The sequence below is a fragment of the Apodemus sylvaticus genome, chromosome 11 (genome assembly GCF_947179515.1).
Source record: "Apodemus sylvaticus chromosome 11, mApoSyl1.1, whole genome shotgun sequence".
Classification (NCBI taxonomy): Eukaryota; Metazoa; Chordata; class Mammalia; order Rodentia; family Muridae; genus Apodemus; species Apodemus sylvaticus.
Genome location: NC_067482.1, coordinates 1,761,175 through 1,780,962, shown reverse-complemented (window position 1 = coordinate 1,780,962; position 19,788 = coordinate 1,761,175).

The window sequence follows — 19,788 nt, the reverse complement described above, 5'->3', positions numbered from 1 at the left end:
AATAATAAATAAAGTCCCTGATCTTGACACACTCCAAGTCTGCCACTAACAGACAAAAGCCTACTAAGACCTTTATAGACGTTGTTAATCTTCTTTAAGCTATAAAAAGACAGTTAGTAGAGAGATTACTGCCACCTTCTTTCTTGACTTATGGAAACACAAATACTGATTTGATTAGGCCTCTAAATGTTTCAAATGTAAAATGTCTGGCTTTGCCTTTTCATAGAGCTAACAGGCTTCCCGCTGCCATTAAGTTAAACTGGTAGATTTCAATGGACAAGCAAACTTAAAGCTTCCATGCTGTAGTTACCAGCTTAAGCCTGCTTTTTACCATTCATTTATTATTATTAATAATAATTAATAATGATAATAAAATAATAATAATAATTAATAATAATGATTAAGAAAAGACCTACTTCTTAGTATCTACTCTCTCGGTAATCAAGCACCTATATCTCAAGATATTAAGAAAGAAATCAACAAAGAGTTAAAAGGGGTGGGAGTTGGAGAGATAGATCAGCGGTTAAGACCACCAAATGCTCTTCCAGTAGACCTGGGTCCAGTTTCCAGCACCCACTGTAACTCCATGATCTGACACCCTAACACAATATATGCAGGCAAAACACCAATGCACATAAAATAAAAATAAATTTTTTTAAAAAAGTTAAATGGATAAAAAAAAAGCAGAGTATTGATGGAAAAATATTTTATATATATAGATAATGGATTAATATGTCCAGATGAAAAAGAAAGGTAAAAAGTTTAAACAAGTTTTAAGGAAGATTAAAATGGATGGATATGTAAGTACAAAAAGAAAAAAAAGGTAAAAGATTTATACACGTAAGAAAGCTAAACTGTGGAGCTGAACAGATGGCTTAGCAGTCAAGAGCACTGACTGTTCTTCCAGAGGTCCTGAGTTCAAATCCCAGCAACCACATAGTGTCTTACAACCATCCGTAATGTGATCTGATGCCCTCTTCTGAGGTGTCTGAAGACAGTTACAGCGTACTCACATATATAAAATAAATAAATAAATCCTTTTTTCTTTTTTTTTAAGATTTTATTTATTATATGTATATTTGTAAGTACACTATAGCTGTCTTCAGACACACCAGAAGAGGACATCAGATCTCATTACGGATGGTTGTGAGCCACCATGCGGTTGCTGGGATTTGAACTCAGGATCTTTGGAAGAGCAGTCAGTGCTCTTAACCGCTGAGCCATCTCTCCAGCCCCTAAATAAATCCTTTTTAAAAAATAAAGCTAAATTGGTTGTGATGTGTTTATAAAAAGATAAAGAGGTATAAGATATGTTCTATGGGGTGTGGTGAGGTATGAGGGAAGAAAGTGTCTCAGCAGGCCCATGCCAAGGCATCCCTGCCCTCTGAGGGACCAGGTATAGTATAGAATAGAGTTTATTCAGGGCTTGGGGAGGGGAGATAAGAGGGTAGTAGAGGTGAGAAAGGCAGAGAGAGGGAGAGAGTAGAGAAGTAGAGGCCAGCCATTAGCACCAGGAGAGAGGGGGAAGGGATAGGGAAGGGAAGAGCCCAAGTAACTGCCAAGTATCTGTGGTGTGGAGTATAAACAAAATGCTAACTGATTGGATTTTGCAAGTGGAAAGGAAAAGTAAAATGTTTCTAAAACTTGTGATGGAGACTATGATAGCTGGATGCTTTCAGAATTAAAAAAAAAAAATGTTTATGCCGGCTGTGAGAATCTGAGGAAGTAGTTTAGTGTTCGTGAAAGTCAAGACTTAGGATAATGGTGTGGGCCATTATGCAGGTGACACCTTTAGTTCCAGCTCTCCTGAGGAGGCAGAGACAGTTATATTTCTTTGAGTTCCAGGCCAGCCTGGTTTAGCATGCAGAGAGATCTTGTCTCAACTAATAAACAAATAAAAAATATGATAAAAATATTAAAACTTTAGCGGGCTGGCTGTGGCAACAGCAGTGACGTATTTAATCCCAGCACTTGGGATATAGGTGGATTTCTGTAAATTCCAGGCCAGCCTGGTCTCCAGAGAGAGTTTCAGAACAGTCAGAACTACAAAGAAAAGCTCTGTCTTCTGTGTATGTGTGTGCATGAGTCAGTGGGGAAGAGGGTGGTGTTCAAAGTTCAAAATTTAACACATTGATGCTAAACCTCTACTTAAATCAATGGAGCTCTCCTGAGTAATTAATCTAGTCTTGGTTACAGTTATTAAGTTGTTTGTTTGGTTGGTTGGTTGGTTGGGTTTTTTGTTGTTGTTGTTGTTTTTTGAGACAGGGTTTCTCTGTGTAGTCCTGGCTGTCCTGGAACTCACTCTGTAGACCAGGCTGGCCTCGAACTCAAAAATCTGCCTGCCTCTGCATCCCAAGTGCTGGGATTACAGGCATGCGCCAACAACGCTCAGCCATAAAGTTTTATAAAAATAACTAAAATTATTTATTCAGGAGCTGACAACATTTAATTTCGGGCTGAAGAGATGGCTCAGCAGTTAAGAGCACTGACTGTTCTTCTGAAGGTCCTGAGTTGAAATCTCAGCAGCCACATGGTGGCTCACAACCATATGTAATGGGATTATGGGGGTCAGATACCCTCCCCTGGTGTGTCTAAAGACAGCTATAGTGTATTCATCATATAAATAAAATAAAGAAATAGATTTTTAAAAACTTTTTTGCCAGGCGCGGTGGTGGCGCATGCCTGTAATCCCAGCACTCTGGGAGGCAGGGGCAGGCAGATTTCTGAGTTCAAGGCTAGCCTGGTCTATAAAGTGAGTTCCAGGACAGCCAGGGCTACACAGAGAAACCCTGTCTCGAAAAAACCAAACCCCAAAACAAAAACAAACAAACAAAAATACAAAAAAAAAACCTTTTAAAATTGTTTTCCTCAATTTTACTCTGACACCTGCAGAAAAACATCACAAGGAGCAAGGCATTTTATCTAAACTCATGGTATTGTATAAAGTCCCTCAAGAACCTAACCAAGGTCTGGGGCCTGCTCCTTAACAACTTGGAGCACAGGCTCTAAATCTGTGCTCTTGCCTACATGATTTTTCTGGATTCCAACAGCACTGGTAAAACCCTACAGTGAGCTGTCAACAGAGGACAATGTATAATAGAAGGATACTTTCCTGACTCTTGTAATTGTCACCAAATTTACCAAACTTCTCTTACACCATGATTTTTAATCTCCTGACTTTAAATATTTTTTTGTCTTGTTTTCTTTGTTTTGTTTTGTTTTTCAAGACAGGTTTTTTCTGTGTAGCTCTGGCTGTTCTGGAACTCTGTAGACCAGGTTGGCCTTGAACTCAGAAATCTGCTTGCCTCTGCCTCCCAGAGTGCTGGGATTGCAGGTGTGTACCACCACCACCTGGCCCAACTTTAATTCTTAGACAATCAGTCTATGCCTGGATTCCCGACAAACAGACTGGTCAATGGCATGGGATTTGCTTTCGAACAACTTAACTATACCCTGAAAAGAATAGTAAGAGATTGACTGGCCTGACTGTTGCAGCTATCACAGCTGCCACAGTTACACTGCCACTCTAAGCGGTGGAGCCTTAACTCAGTCTAAACTGCAGCAACCATAAATTCCTATCTTCAAAACTTTACTACAGAATTGCAACAGACCCAAACTGCCCTGCATATCCCTAAGAGATAAGATGCCCTTGAAACTGTCACCTTGTGGCTTGGAGAAAGAACCAGAAGCCCTTTAGCTCTGCCAGCAATTTCAGTGGACACAGGTTTTTGCACATTCTCTTTTAACGATACTCGGGAATAGAAAATTGTTACAAGATATTTGATTATTGTTCATAGAAAACCTAACTGTTAGCTAAGCATGAAAGCCTTGGAAGATAAGGCGTTCGGCAGCTGTGGTCAGTCAGGTGTGTCCTGTAGAGACAGAATTTGGGTGTGCCTCTAAAAGCCTCGTAAGAGTGCTGGAACATTCCTGCCTATTTTAAGGCAAATGGCTTGGGAGAGGTTTTGTGCTCTTTGTTTTATGACCCAAGCCAAAGACAGCTGGATGGCCTTAAACTTCCCCACCACTAAGGTAAAATGGTTTGGGCTTCACTGACTTGGTGCCCTGCTCCATGAAGGTGATAAGTCTCAGCCTGCCAAGGGTGTAGGGGAGGAGCTACACTTCTTTTATAGCAAATGGACCTTTGAGGGGCTCTCCCTTTGGAGCGCGACCCTTTGAGGCTGGCTTTGGGTGCCTTTTTGGCCTAGAAAAGCTTCGTGGAAGAAGCTCCAGGTAGGAGACAGGGACTTTCTGGGCTTGTAGGAACCACAGAGAAGCTAGGAGGACTCAGGTGAAACAGGATTTTAGGAGTGAGTTACAGTGCCCTCCTAGGTTTGGAGGCGCTCAAGAAAAAGGTAGATCAGCGCAGTAGTATGACAGCAGAGATTTTTGAAGACCTAGCAGCTTAGTTGTAGAATCAGGCTCATAAGTAGACATTTTGTATACAGTTAAGAAAATAAAATTAGCCATCAGAAAGAATGAATTCATGAAATTCTTAGACAAATGGATGGATCTGGAGAGCATCATACTAAGTGAGGCAACCCAGTCTCAAAAGATCAATCATGGTATGCACTCACTGATAAGTGGATATCAGCCTAGAAATGTGGAATACCCAAGACATAATCCACATATTAATTGATGTCCAAGAGGAACAGAGGAGTGGCCCCTGGTTCTGCAAAGACTCAGTGCAGCAGTATAGGGGAATACCAGAACAGGGAAGTGGGAAGGGTTGGATGGGGAAATAGGGGGAGGGAAGAGGGCTTATGGGCCTTTCAGGGAGTGGGGAGCCAGAAAAGGGGAAATCATTTTAAATGTAAATAAAAAAATATATTGAATAAATAAAAAAAAGAAAAGAAAATTACCTAACTGAGCTAGCAGGTTTTTACACAGCTCCCGCCTCACATGTCGTTTTATGGGTATAAATATTACAGAAAAACCAACGAGAACAGGATAAGTGTACAGCAAAGTCATGTATCCAAGGAAATCGCTTATCCCTAAGTCCTGATTGGTGAAATAACTTGGCACAGATCGTGGGTTTTATGCTTAAGAGCCCTGTACGATCTTAACTCAATGTTAAAGAAACAGACACACATGTAGAGTTAGCAATGGAGGATGAAGACACAGCTGCTGCGTTCTAGCAGCAGGCAGGAGGTGTCAGTTAAAGGAGAACATGGTACTCCACTCCATAATTCTGCGCCTACAGACCACAAACATATTTTCAGTTGTAAATGTGCAACATGCCAGCATTAGGGAGGATGAGCCAGAAGGAGAAAAATACATATGAGTCCATTTTCTTCTATATAACCATGAAATGGAAACTTCTGGTTTCTTTGGAAAAATCAATTGTGTTGGATGGTGTTTTGCTAGGGAAAATACCTGAAGAAATATTTTCCTGAAGCAGACACAAATGAAAGGGCGTTTTGCTAAAACATACGCATGAAGAAATATTTCACTGAAGCAGACACAGGCAAAAAATGGATGTTTTGCAAAAGCAAACAGATGAAAGGATTCTTCGCTAATGACGCACATGTATTGGTCCGCCTTACATTGCATAAATGAGCTCCATTCGCCATGACTCCATAGAGATGAAGCACCAACAAACTTCTGATGATGAGCTGGCAGTTGCTTGTGGCTTCCTCGGAGTCAGGCCGATCGGCTGAATGATGTCAGCTGTTACAGACTAAGTCAGAGTCTCATGCAGAGGCAAGACCTGTGGAGGACACATGATATTTTGAGGGAGTATAAATCAGACTCAAGGTCTGTGAGAGGTGTGTTCTTATAGAGCTAGCTTTGCAAGGCTTCTTGGTCTTGAGGCTTTGCTGATCTTTGCTTTGTTGAGAACTCCTGACATCCCTGGTGGTCCTCATTCCTTCTGCAAGTAATCACTTGTGGTGATTTGACTGACACCCAGTTGTTCCTGCTAGGTTGTGCCACTGCTGCTATCTGGACACTACTGAACTGCTGGTATATCAATGAAATGTTTGCAAGTGGATCTAGCTACCACTGCTGACTCCAATGAACTGAACTGCTGCTTTTCTGACAAAGCAGATGAGATTTGCTCCAAAGAACAATTTATAAACAGGTTCACTTCCCTGATATCCTAATAACCTTTCTTTCTTTTTTTCTACTAGCTTTGGTGGATGATAGGCTAGGAGGGAGGTTAAAGCATTTAAGAACCAATTAAAAGAAGAATATGAAAAATTTAAGACTACATAACCATGTCTCCAAAAACCAAAAGGTAAAAGTTCCTAACCAATTGTTCTGGATACCTTTTTGTCAACTTGACATAGTTAAAGTCATCAGTGAGGAACCTTAATTAAGAAAATGCCTCCATAATATCAGCTGGCCTGGGGGTCCTGGGTTCTATAAGAGAGCAGACTGATCAAGTCATTAGGAGCAAGACAGTAAGCAGCGTCCCTCCATGGCCTCTGCATCAGCTCTTGCCTTCAGGTTCCTGCCCAGATTCAGTTTCTGTCCTAACTTCCTCCAATGATGAATAACAGTGTGGAAGTGTAAGCCAAATAAACCCTTTTCTCCCCAGTTTGCTTTTAGTCTTTATCACAGCAATAGTAACCATAACTAAGAAACCAACCAAACAAAGTAATACAAACAAAAATACTTGTAGAGGCTGGTTTTGTGTGTCAACTTGACACAAGCTGGAGTAGCTGGAGTTATGGAGAAAGAAGCTTCAGGTGATGAAATGCCTCCATGAGATCCAGCTGTGGGCATTTTCTCAATTAGTGATCAAGGGGGCAGGGCCCATTTTGGGTGGTACCATCCCTGGGCTGGTAGTCTTAGGATCTATAAGAAAGCAAGCTGAGCAAACCAGGGGAAGCAAGTCAGTAACATCCCTCCATGGCCTCTGCATCAGTTCCTGCTTCCTGACCTGCTTGAGTTCCAGTCCTGACTTCCTTTTTTTTTGTTTGTTTGTTTGTTTTTTGGATTTTTTTTTTTGAGACAGGGTTTCTCTGTATAGCCCTGGCTGTCCTGGAACTCACTCTGTAGACCAGGCTGGCCTCGAACTCAGAAATCTGCCTGTCTCTGCCTCCCAGAGTGCTGGGATTACAGGCGTGCACCATCATTGCCTGGCTCAGTCCTGACTTCCTTTAGTGATGAACAGCAATGTGGACATGTAAACTGAATAAACCCTTTCCTCCCCAACTTTCTTCTTCTTCTTCTTCTTCTTCTTCTTCTTCTTCTTCTTCTTCTTCTTCTTCTTCTTCTTCTTCTTCTTCTTCTTCTTCTTCTTCCTTCTTCCTTCTTCTTCCTTCTTCCTTCTTCTTCTTCCTCCTCCTCCTCCTCCTCCTTCTTCTTCCTTCTTCTTCTTCCTCCTCCTCCTCCTCCTCCTCCTTCTTCTTCCTTCTTCTTCTTCCTTCTTCTTCTTCCTCCTCCTCCCTCCTCCTACTTCTTCCTCCTCCTCCTCCTCCCTCCTCCTCCTCCTTCTTCTTCTTTGGTTTTTTTGGACAGGGCTTCTCTGTATAGCCCTGGATGTAGATCAGACTGGCCTGGAACTCAGAAATTCACCTGCTCTGCCTCCCAAATGCTGGAATCAAAGGCATGCACCACCACTGCCTGGCTCCAACTTGCTTCTTGGTCATTATGTTTGTGCAGGAATAGAAACTCTGACTAAGACAATACTAAAATCCACTACCAAAAAAAAAAACACCCAAAACCAAAAAACAAACAAACAAAAAATACCCCACAGATGGGCAAGGTGGGATTGCAAGTTTGATGTTGGCCTGGTCTACTAAGCAAGGTTCAGGCTAGCTAGCACCTCATAGTGAGATTCTTATTTTTTAAAGAAAGAAAGAAAAAAAAACAAGCAAAAAAGACCCAAACAAACTCCAAATCTCAAAAACAAAACAGAAAACTACAATGAAACCGTCACAATTTTGTTCCTTTATATTTGATCACTGTTTTTGGTGGTTGAATGGGTAAGGGCCCTATAGGCTTTTTTATTTAGACACTTGGCTCCTAGTTGTTGGAACTGTTTGGGAAGGATTAGGAGGTCTGGCCTTGTTGGAGGAAGTGTATCACTGGAGATGGACTTTGAGGTTTCAGAAGCCCACACCATTCCCTGCAACGTTTCTCTGCCTCGTGTCAGGGAATTGGGAGGTAAAAGCTCAACTACTGCTTCAGTACCATGACAGTGTTCCTGTCTTGGTCAGGGTTTATTGCTTTGAAGAGCTATGTCACCTCTTATGAAAAAAAAGAAAACTAAACATTTAATCGAGGCTGGCTTATAATTTCAGAGGTTTGGTCCATTATCATCATCACAGCAGGAAGCATGGTATCATGCAACAGAAAGGGACTGACTGTGTCTGGACATAGCTTGAGGATAGGAGACCTCAAAGTCTTCCCTACACAGTGACACACATCCTCCATTTTCCTAGTAGTGTCACTCTCTATGGGCTAAGTGTTCAAACTCATGAGTCTATGGAGGCCATATCTACTCAAACTGCCACACTGCCTGTCACCATGTCCCCTGCCTCGATGGCTGTGGACGCACCCTCTGAAGTTATGAGCTCCCATTAAATGTTTTCTTCTGTAAGTTACCTTGGTCATGGTGTCTTAAGATATGACTCAAGTCTTTCGTTTTCTCATTTCTCATTTATTTGTTGAACCTAAAATAGCTAGTGGGTATACATAAGTATATTGTACAGTTTTTTTTTAAAAGCAAAATGACCAGTGGTATTTTTACTTGACATCAAATAAAAATGAAATGGGGTGAAATATGAGTCATCTCATTTTAGAGGCTGAAGATGTAGTTCAGTTGGCGTTCTGCTTGCCTTGCATGCACAGTGCTCTGAGCAGGATGGTGAGCAGCACATAAACTAGACATGGTGACTGTACTAGTTACTTTTCTGTTGCAGTTTTTGTTATTGTAATATAATGTGGCCAAAAACAACTTGGGGAAGAAGTTTATTTGAGCTTATGGTTGCCAAGTTGATACAAGTCTGGCTTGGCAAGTGGCAAGCGTGATATTCGGAGCAGGAAGCTAGGAGATCTCAAGGATAAGGCAGAGGGAATGAGCTGGACATAGGGTGAGGTTGTATGCTCTCAAAACCTGCCCTCATTGACATCCAGGAAGAGTGCGCCTCCAATAACCTTCCCAATTGACATCCAGGAAGGGTGCGCCTCCAATAACCTTCCCAACTGACATCCAGGAAGAGTGCGCCTCCAATAACCTTCCCAACTGACATCCAGGAAGGGTGCGCCTCCAATAACCTTCCCAACTGACATCCAGGAAGGGTACACCTTCAATAATCTTACCAAACAATGCCACCAATCGGGACCAAGTATTCAAATGCATGAACTTATGGGCAGCATTTCTTAATCCACCCTGGTAGCCCATACCAGTAATCTTCACTGAGAGAGAAGAGATAAGATCTAGGCTAGTCTGGACCCTGTCTCAAAAAACAAAACAAAACCGTTAAAAAAAAAAAAAAAACAGTAGGGCTGGAAAGATGGCTCAGTGGTTAAGAGCACTGACTGCTCTTCCAGATAGGCCTGAGTTCAATTCTCAGCAACCACATAGTGTCTCACAACCATCTGTAATGGGATCTGATGTCCTTTCCCAGTGTGTCTGAAGACAGCGACAGTGCACTCACATATGTAAAATAAATAAATAAATCTTTGAAAAAAATTAAAAAAGAAAAAGAAAAAGGGCTGGAGAGGTGGCTCAGTAGTTAAGAGCACCGACTGCTCATCCAGAAGATCTGAGTTCAATTCCCAACAACCACATGGTGGCTCACAACCATCTGTCATGGGATCAGATGTCCTCTTCTGGTGTGTCTAAAGACAGCAGGGTACCCATACACATAAATAAATAAATAAATAAATAAATAAATAACTTTTTTAAAAAGGTAGATGTAATATGAAAACCACCTCAGCCTCCCAAGCACTGGCAAAATCATAGGCTTGAATAGCTATGCTACTTTGACATTTTTCCCACGAATTTATTTATTCACTTTATATCCGGATCACAGCATCTCCCCCCCCCCTCAGTACTTCCCACACACTGCCCATCCCCAACCCCTCCCCTTCACCTCTGAGAAGGAGGAGGCCCCACTCTCTGCCCTGGGTAGCAACTACTTGACATTTTATTTGTTTGTTTGGTTTTTTGTTTTTTTTTTTTGTTTTTGGGGTTTTTTGTTTTGTTTTGTTTTGTTTTTTTTGTTTTTTGGATTTGGTTTTTTCGAGACAGGGTTTCTCTGTGTAGCTCTGGCTGTCCTTGAACTCACTCTGTAGACCAGGCTGGCCTCGAACTCAGAAATCTGCCTCCCAGAGTGCTGGGATTACAGGCGTGCGACACCAACGCCCAGTGACATTTTATTTGTTTTCTTGGGTTTTTTTTTTTGTTTTGTTTTTTTGTTTTTTTTTGTAGTTTTGTTTTTTGTTTTGTTTTGTTTTTCTGAGACAGGGATAATTGACATTTTAAAAACAGGTAAAAGGCCAGGCAGTGGTGGCATACGGCACACCTTTAACTCCAGCACTTGGGAGTGGGATGTTTTGCTCTCAGGAAACCTGTGCAAACAGCTCAGCTGGGGGCATTGAGCTAAGCTCCCCAGTTCCCAGCAAGAAATCTCACACGAGATTTCTCTGTTCTTTGACTATGTTCTGACACAGTAATTTTTTTTAATATTTAAAGAGGGACTTATTAGATTGGTTTGCATTTTATAGTCTGGTCAGTCCAGCAGTGGTTGTCTTCACCCTGGGGAGTCTGGGATGTGGTGGTTACTCAGTTCATGCTGTGAGATGCTTTAGAGGTCCTAATTGGGCTTGAAAGCCTGGAGGGTTCCTGGAGAGTCACTGGTTTTTAGTTCACTTTGGAAGGAAGGCTAAACACCCAGATTTTCAATGTAAACAAAGGCTGGTGACTGTCATGGTGGCAACCTAACAGATATTTTCACCAGCCTGCCACCTGGCAAGAAGGCAACACTTTTTGTGTTTGTTGTTTTTGTTTGTTTGTTTCTAGTTTCTTGAGACAAGGTTTCTTCTCTGTGTATCCCTAGTTGTCCTGGAACTCACCCTGACACTACGCTGGCCTCACACTCACAGAAATCTGCTTGCTACTGCCTCCTGAGTTTTGTTTTGTTTTTTGTTGTTGTTTTGTAAGCTGAGGTCTCTTACATACCAGCTGGCTTAGAGCTGGTTATGCATAGGGCATGATCTCTGCTGCCCCAGCTCTGCAATTACTATGCTCATCAACATGCTCAGTTTATGCAGAGCTGGGGACTGAACCCAGGTCTTCAGGCATGATAAGGATTGTTAGTGCTATATCCCTAGCCATATTCCCCCCTTAGGAAGAACTCTAGCTAAAAATGAGCTTAACCTCTTGCCATCTTTAATTTTTTTCTTTAAATTTATTTATTATTATATGTAAGTACATTGTAGCTGTCATCAGACACCCCAGAAGAGGGGGTCAGAACTCATTACAGATGGTTGTGAGCCACCATGTGGTTGCTGGGATTTGAACGCAGGACCTTCGGAAAAGCAGTCATTGCTCTTAACCACCGAGCCATCTCTCCAGCCCCACCTCTTGCCATTTTTGTCTCCATCTCCTGAGTACTAGGATTACCAACTTGCTTACCCCGTCTAGTCAGCAGTGCTTTAAGTAATGATGAATAAATGTATCATATAGCTCAGCAATTACTCAAGAGAATCAACTCAAAAAGAGAGAAAGGGAGAGAAAAAGAGCCAGGTGTTGTGGCACACATTTAATCCCAGCACTTGAGAGGCAGAGGCAGAAGCAGAGGCAGGTAGATAGAGATTGAGTTTGAGGCTAGCCTGATCTACAAGGAGTTCCGGGACAGCCTGGTTTGTTACACATAGAAACCATGTCTCAAATAAAGCAAACCAACCCAATCCAAACTAACCAACTAACCAACAAAATGATACAAATAGCTACACTAAGAATTGTAAAGAAGTGTTCATAGTGGAGTCATTCACAATAACCAAAAGTTGACAATGATTCATATGTACAGGTTAAAAAAAAAGTGGTATATTGATACAGTGGAGTTCTCATGACCAATAAGGTAAAAATACTGACCAGACCCTCAGACTACTAGCTGAGGGTCGTGGGGGTCTTACAGTTCCATGCAAATATACCTGAAAGACATTATACTGTGCAAGAAGAGCACAAAGGCAAGTAATGTAGAAATCCATTTGTATGAGCTCACCAGAAAAGGAAACCCATGGCAACAACCGTTTGAGGGTGAAAAGGATGATGGATGAATGGGGAAGGAGCTAATAAAGATTCTTAGAGATTTTCCAAACCCACACCGCTTCTCCCTCCGGCCGGGGAGTCAAGGCTAGGCCAAGTTCCAGTCTCCACCCACAAGAAGATTCTTGAGTAAAAAAATTCTCAGAATGTACTGACTGATAGTTACCTGGCAAGTCCCAAGTAGAGTTCAAATTTGTATCATGCTTGCTAGCCAGTAGATTTAAAGGTCATTATGCTTAGCCAATAAGTTTGAACTGTAACCTTGCTGATGTAACCTATGCCCCTAAAAAGTATAAAAACTGCTTGTAATAGTCATTTGGTGTTGCCTTCTTAGTAATTCACCTTGAGGGACTAATCAAAGGTCAACCCCCGAGGTGCCAGAAAATAAACCTCTTGCTTTTGCATCGATCTGCAATCTGCACGTTGGTGTCTCACTCACAGGGCATCTCAAAGCAAGTAGCACTGGGTGAGGGTCGTGGGGTCTTACAGGTTCATGCAAATATACCTCAAAAACATTATATAGTGCAAGAAGAGCAGTATGCAAAGGCAAGTAATATATAAATCCATTTGTATGAGCTCACCAGAAAAGGAAACCCATGGCAACAACAGTTTGAGGGTGAAAAGGATGACAGATAAATGGGGAAGGAGCTAATAAATTTCCTAAGTTTGGCTTGTTGTCATCATTGAGCAATTTTAGCCTGCTTATTGTCATCATTTAGGGACCTAAAGTGACAACATTCTATGCCAACACAAACTTCCATGATTTGCACAGCAGGGATAGGAATATGGTGAAGTGGAAATTTCTGGTTTCTTTTGGAGACTCAGTTGTGTCATGTGATGTTTTTCTGGAAACTGTCTTATAAGAGGATGATGTTTTTGGGAAGCAGACAAGTGAAAAGATGTTTTTGTTAAAGCAGACATTTGGGAGGATGGTTTGCTGGGAACAGACACGTGGTGTTTTTCTGGAAGCCACCTGGAAAAAGGGCATATGATGTTTTGCTAGATAGGACACTTGAGAGAACATCTGATGTTTGGAAAGGATATAAATACAGCCACACAGATGACGCTGTGCGCTTTTGGTATGCCTTACCAAGCTTGTGGTTATTCTTTGTCATGCCTGCATAGAAACTTCTGGTGGTATTTTATTGGTTTCTTGCCACTTCTGCACACTTGGGTTGATTGGCAGAGCCTCACAGTTTCTTCTGAATCAACCTGCCACTGCTGATTTGTAAATGGTGTTTCTGAATCCTGCTGTTGCTGATTCCTGAAAGGCATTTGGGAGTGGATTGAGCTGCCACTGCTGCTAAGTGTGAACTGAACTATTGATATCCTGACAATTCAGACTGGATTTGCTCCAAAAAACTATTTCTAAACAGGTCCACATCTTTCTTTGCTCTATTAACTGTTCCTTTCCCTTACCTCTGGAGGTAGTGGGCTAGAAGAGAGGTTTAAGCATTTAGGAGCCCTTATTAAGAGTAGGTTTTGAAAAATCTAAGCCTACAAAATGTGTTGTTATAGAAATTCTAGATTGTTATAGAAATTACTTCTTATTTTCTAGATCAAAGTTACAGGCCAACTTCAAAGGTGCAAGTGCAGAGTTTCATTGTTTAGAAGAAACAAGAAACAATGTTTGAGAAGCAAATAAGGACATAAAGAACACAGTTTATTCTGATTAGAGTTACTTTGTTTTATCATTTGAAGGATTTGACACCTATTTCTTCTTTTTTTTTTAAAGATTTATTTATTTCATATATGTGAATACATTGTAGCTGTCTTCAGACTCACCAGAAGAGGGCATCTGATCTATCATAGATGGTTGTGAGCCACCATGTGGTTGCTGGGAATTGAACTCAGGACCTCTGGAAGAGCAGTCAGTGCTGTTAACTGCTGTGCCATCTCTCCTGCCCAGACATGTATTTCTTCTTAGTCTGACTCTGTTTTATTTTGTTTAATTAGTACAAAACTTAAAGCCCATGGATATAGTTTTTTTTTTTCCTCCTTTTTTTTGAGACAGGTTTTCTCTGCGTAGCCCTGTCTGTCCTGGAACTCAATCTATAGATCAGGCTGGCCTTGAACTCAGAAATCTGCCTGCCTCTGCCTTCCAAGTGCTGGGAATAAAGGCGTGCTCCACCACTGCCCAGCATGGTTATAGGTTTTCTTTCTTTGTTTGTTTCTTTCTTTCTTTCTTTGTTTCTTTCTTTGTTTCTTTCTTTCCTTCTTTCTTTCTTTTCTTCTTTTTTGTCTTTTCGAGACAGGGTTTCTCTGTATAGCCTTGGCTATCCTGGGGCTCACTCTGTAGAACAGGCTGGCCTCGAACTCAGAAATCCACCTGCCTCTGCCTCCCAAGTGCTGGGATTACAGGCGAGTTGTTCTAACTTTATATTCATTGTTCAGTTTCAGACCCTGGAATGAGGGATGAATGGGGTAACTCTGGTGGGGCTGCGACTCACCTGCTCCCAGGTTTGGTATTATCTGATAGTCTATTTCTCTGCTGTTGGCGTTTGGGAATCGCCACTCAAACCATACAAGCACTGATCTCAGTTAAGCAAGAATAGTTTATTGAACAAACACCTTAAAACTGAACAATCAGGACTTGGAAGCCTAATTTTGATAGTAGTCTGCTCTCAGAGTAGATTTTTGTTTTAAATAGGAAAAACCAGGTTCAAAAGTTTAAAGGGAAAGGAGGGAGCGTTTGGTTTATAGGCAAAGTGCTTTCAGCTAACCTTTAGGCTGATTGGTCCTGAGTAAGGTAAGGAGGGTGATGGATGGTGAACAGGGAATTTCAGAACATTGAGATAGCAGAGCATGAGTATTATACTCATAACTTTTTAGCCTATTAGTAGCATTCTTTTTTTCTGTGACTGGCAGGCATGTTACAGCAAGAATATGAAATAGCTGGCATGTATGGAACAAAATGGCTACCGCTATTCTGGGGGTGGGTGTCAGACCATAACATCAGCTGTTGGTGAAATGAGCCAATTCAAGCCAGATTAGGCAAGTTTATTGGGAAGCTGCTCTCCAGCGAGTGAGTTCACAGGCCCCAAAGAAGAAAGCCAAGGAAGTCACCATGGGGCAGGAGGGGAGAAAAAGGGCGCTCTTGCAGAAAGAGAAGAGGAGATGAAGAGAGAGAGAGAGAGAGATACCAAAACGTCTGGATTATATAAGGAAGAGCCTCTGGGGGAAGGGCAGCCCAACCCCTGGTAAGGACTGAGGAATGCTGGGAGAACCTGGAGGCCAGATCTGTTTGGATATGTAAAATACACAACTTAGTCCATGTCCTGTGGTACAAAACCAAACACTCACATGTCTACATAGGAAAACCACAGAGGTGTCAAGCGCAGGTAATGGGGGTTTCTCAGTGGCATGCCTTTAATCCCAACACTTGGGAGGCAGAGTCTGGAGGATCTGTGAGTTTGAGGTCAGCCTGGTCTGTGAGTGAGCTCCAGGATAGCCAGGGCTTTACCTGTCTCCTCAAATAAAGAAACAAACAGACAGACAGAAAAAAAGGTGTCATAGAGTTCTTTAATTTACAAAGTATTAGTGGTGGCACATGCCTGTAATCCCAGCACTCAGGCAGATTTCTGAGTTCGAGGCCAGCCTGGTCTACAGAGTGAGCTCTAGGACAGCCAGGGCTATACAGAGAAACCCTGTCTCAAAAAAAAAAAAAAAAAAAAAAAAAAGATCACTTGTGACCAAAGGTGCCAAAGTTTAGGTAAGTAAGTGCAAAGCAGATTGTGTTTCTATTTATCAAATTTAAACTGTGGCACCCCACCTGGATGTGCAATTTGTCATTCAGAGTTTGTTTGTTTTTAAAGATTTCTATTTATTTATTGTATGTATGTGAGTACACTATCCCACTCTTCAGAGGCACCAGAAGAGGGCATCAGATCCCATCACAGATCCACCACAGTTTATGACTCACCATGTGGTTGCTGGGGATTGAACTCAGGACCTCTGGAAGAGCAGTCGGTGCTCTTAACCGCTGAGCCATCCCTCAGACTTTTTTTTTTCCCCCCCAAGACAAGGTTTCTCTGTGTAGCCCTGGCTGTCCTGGACTTAGAGATCTGCCTGCCTTTGCCTCCCAAGTGCTGGGATTAAAGGTATGCACCAACACTGCCCGGCCAATTCCAGCCTCTTCTTAAAGGCTAATTTATTTATTTATTTATTTATTGGATTTTTTTAAAGATTTATTTATTATATGTAAATACACTTTGTCTTCAGACACCAGAAAAGGGTGTCAGATCTTATTATGGATGGTTGTAAGCCACCATATGGGTGCTGGAATTTGAACTCAGGACCTCCAGAAGAATAGTCAGTGCTCTTAACCGCTGAGCCAACATCTCTCCAGCCCCATCTTTCAAAGGTTTTAAAGGATGTTATTACTCTCTCTCTCTCTCTCTCTCTCTCTCTGTCTCTCTCTCTCTGTGTGTGTGTGAGAGAGAGACAGACAGACAGACAGACAGAGACAGACAGAGAGAGAGACAGACAGAGAGAGACAGAGAGAAAGAGACAGAGAGACAGACAGACACACACACACACAAAGGCAGAGAATGGGTTTGCACATGCTCCCGTAGATGTCAGGAAGCTCTTGGGAGCTGGCTAGCTATCTTCTCCATGGTATGCAGGGATAAAACTCAGATCATCAGGTGCAACAAGCACTTTTGCCCACCGACCATCATGCTGGGCTTTTTCTTCTTATTACTGTTGAGACAGGGTCTTATGAAGTCTGTTCTGGCTTTAAACACAAAAGGCACCAAAGACAACCTTAAACTTCTCATTTCTCACCTTCATTCTCCAGTGCTGAGATTATGGGTGAGAATCACCATGCCTGGTATATCTGGTTCTGGGGTTGGAACCTACGAAAGCACCCTGCCAGTTGAATTTCATCCCAGCCACATAGTTACTTGAGGTCAACTGTGACCTGAAAATATTAAATAAAACAATTCCAGAAATAAGAATAACTTTTTTTGGGGGGGGTTTGGATTTGTTTTTTTTCCGAGATAGGGTTTCTCTGTATACCCCTAGCTGTCCTGGAACTCACTCTGTAGACCAGGCTGGCCTCGAACTCAGAAATCCTCCTGCCTCTGCCTCCCAGAGTGCTGGGATTACAGGCATGCGCCACCACCACCCGGCTTACTTTACTTTTTAAATGTGTATTTTATATTTATGGGTGTGCATAAATATAAATGTGTTTGTGTTGGGGCATGTGCATGAGCATGCCGTTCTAGAGGTGGCCAGAGGTGTCAGATGTCCTTGGAGTTGGAGTTACAGGCAGCTGTGAACCAGCTAATATGAGTGCTGGGAATGAGTCTTGGGTCCTTTGAAATACAGTATGTACCCTTAATTACTGAGCTGCCTCTCCATCACCCATTGTAAGTTTTAAATTGTACACTATTCTGAGTAGGTTTATGAAGTCCCACAGTGTTGCATGCACACTGCTCTGCCTGGGATGGGAATTGTCCCTTTATACCACATGTCCACATTGTGTGTACTGCCTGCTACCCTATAGTCTCTCTGTTATCAGACTAGCTGTCTCATGGTTGTGTTACAGTTCACATACCATTTTTGTTTGTTTGTTTGTTTGTTTGTTTGTTTGTTTTTTGGAGACAGGGATTTCCTTGTGTAGTCCTGCCTGTTCTGGAACTAGTTCTGTAGACTACACTGGTCTTGACCTCTGCCTCCAGAGTCCCAGGATTAAAACACTCCCTATCACTTCACAGCTAGCTCAAATAATATATTTTACTTAATAATGGCTCCAAAGTGCAAGAGTTGTAATGTCTGGAAATTTGGATATAACCAAATAGAAGATGTAAAGTGTTTTTTTTTTTTAAGTGAAAACCTCTCAATTTAATAAGAAAAGACAAAAAAGCTGAGATTACTCAGATCTCTAAGAAATTTTAGAAAAAAGGAGAGGAAGGATGGCCAGATTACCGTGGCTTTTTTTGTTTGTTTGTTTTTTGTTTTTTGTTTTTTGAGTCAGGGTGTCACTCTGGCCCAGGCTAACCTCAGGTTCATACCTTAGCCTGGGCTACATGTTCATCTTCTCTTTTCAGCCACGTGCAGGGATTACAGGTAAGAGCCACCATATCCACCTGATATTTATTACAATATATTTTAATTTTATAATTATGGACAGTATTTTCCACATAATATATAAATTAATTTTTTCATGAGTGTGTTTGTATAAGAAAACAGTATAAGAGTTCATTACTATGTGAAGTTCAGGCACACAACTCTCTGAGTCTACTCTCTGAGTTAGGCAGGGAGCCCAATGCTAAGAGATTTTGAGAATTACAGTGGCTGCTCAGAGGCACTGAATTACAGGAAATGATAAATATGAGGCTTGGTGACTACATAACAGGAATCCTGAAAACAATTAGACCCAAGTTCTATCCCAAACTTGTGTTCAAAAATTAAACATGGCTACACTTCTTTGGGTATAATTTTATTTAACCAGTTTGAACTGTATCTACTTTATTTCATTCAAAAACCTTCCTCAGTCAACATAGGAAATACATTGAAGATAAACTATAAGGAAGTATGTTATAATGAGCCAGGTGTGGGTAGTATCTATCTGAACTATCAGCACTTGGGAGGTGAAGGCAGAGAGAAACAGAGAGAGAGAGGCAAGGACACAGAGACACAGATTGATTAAAATGTACTGAATAAATTACTGTATAATACAAAGTTAGGCATGGTGGCTCAGGCCTTCAATCCCAGTACTGAGTAGGAGGCAGAAACAGGAAGATCTCTGTGAGTTTGAGGCCGGTCTGGTCTACACAATGAGTTTCAGGACAGCCAGAGCTACATGATAGAGCCTGTCTTTAAAAAAGAAAAAAAAAACAAAACAGTATAGTGTAATATGAATATGTCTATTTGCCAGATTTTTCAGAGGCTAGGTAAAGGGAACTCTTGAAATATGAGTGAGGGCTGGAGAGATGGCTCATCGGTTAAGGGCACTGACTGCTCTTCTGAAGGTCCTGAGTTCAAATCCCAGCAACCACATGATGGCTCACAACCATCTGTAAAGAGATCTGAGGCCCTCTTCTGGTGCATCTGAATATAGCTACAGTATACTTAGATATAATAATAAATCTTAAAAAAAAAAAAAGAAAGAAATATGAGTGAAGGGAATTTAGACCATAAGAGGTACTTCTTCAGAGAGAACATACAGTACTGCCTCTGTGTCATAATCTGTGATTAAAAATATGACTCTGCAAATATTTTCACAAAATATATAAAGGTATTACAGAAGTTTCTACAGGGGCTGGGTTGCATTTAAATATAAAAGAGATAAACATGTATTCCATTTATTAGCTGGCCCTCATATAAGAGCCTGCAGTAGTATGAAAGTTGTGTGTTCCTTCAATCAAGGGCTTTGCAGGAGAGTATGCTCAGATTTCACTACAATTAGAAAAGGTCGTGAAGCAGGTAAACAGAAAAAAAATTCTCAGAGGGGGAAAAAAAAGTGTGACAATCTCCCATACAGATTCCAAATAAGTTTGGATTTGGATAGTAATCATTGTACGAAATTTGCCATTCAGGGTCTACTCCCCACTTAG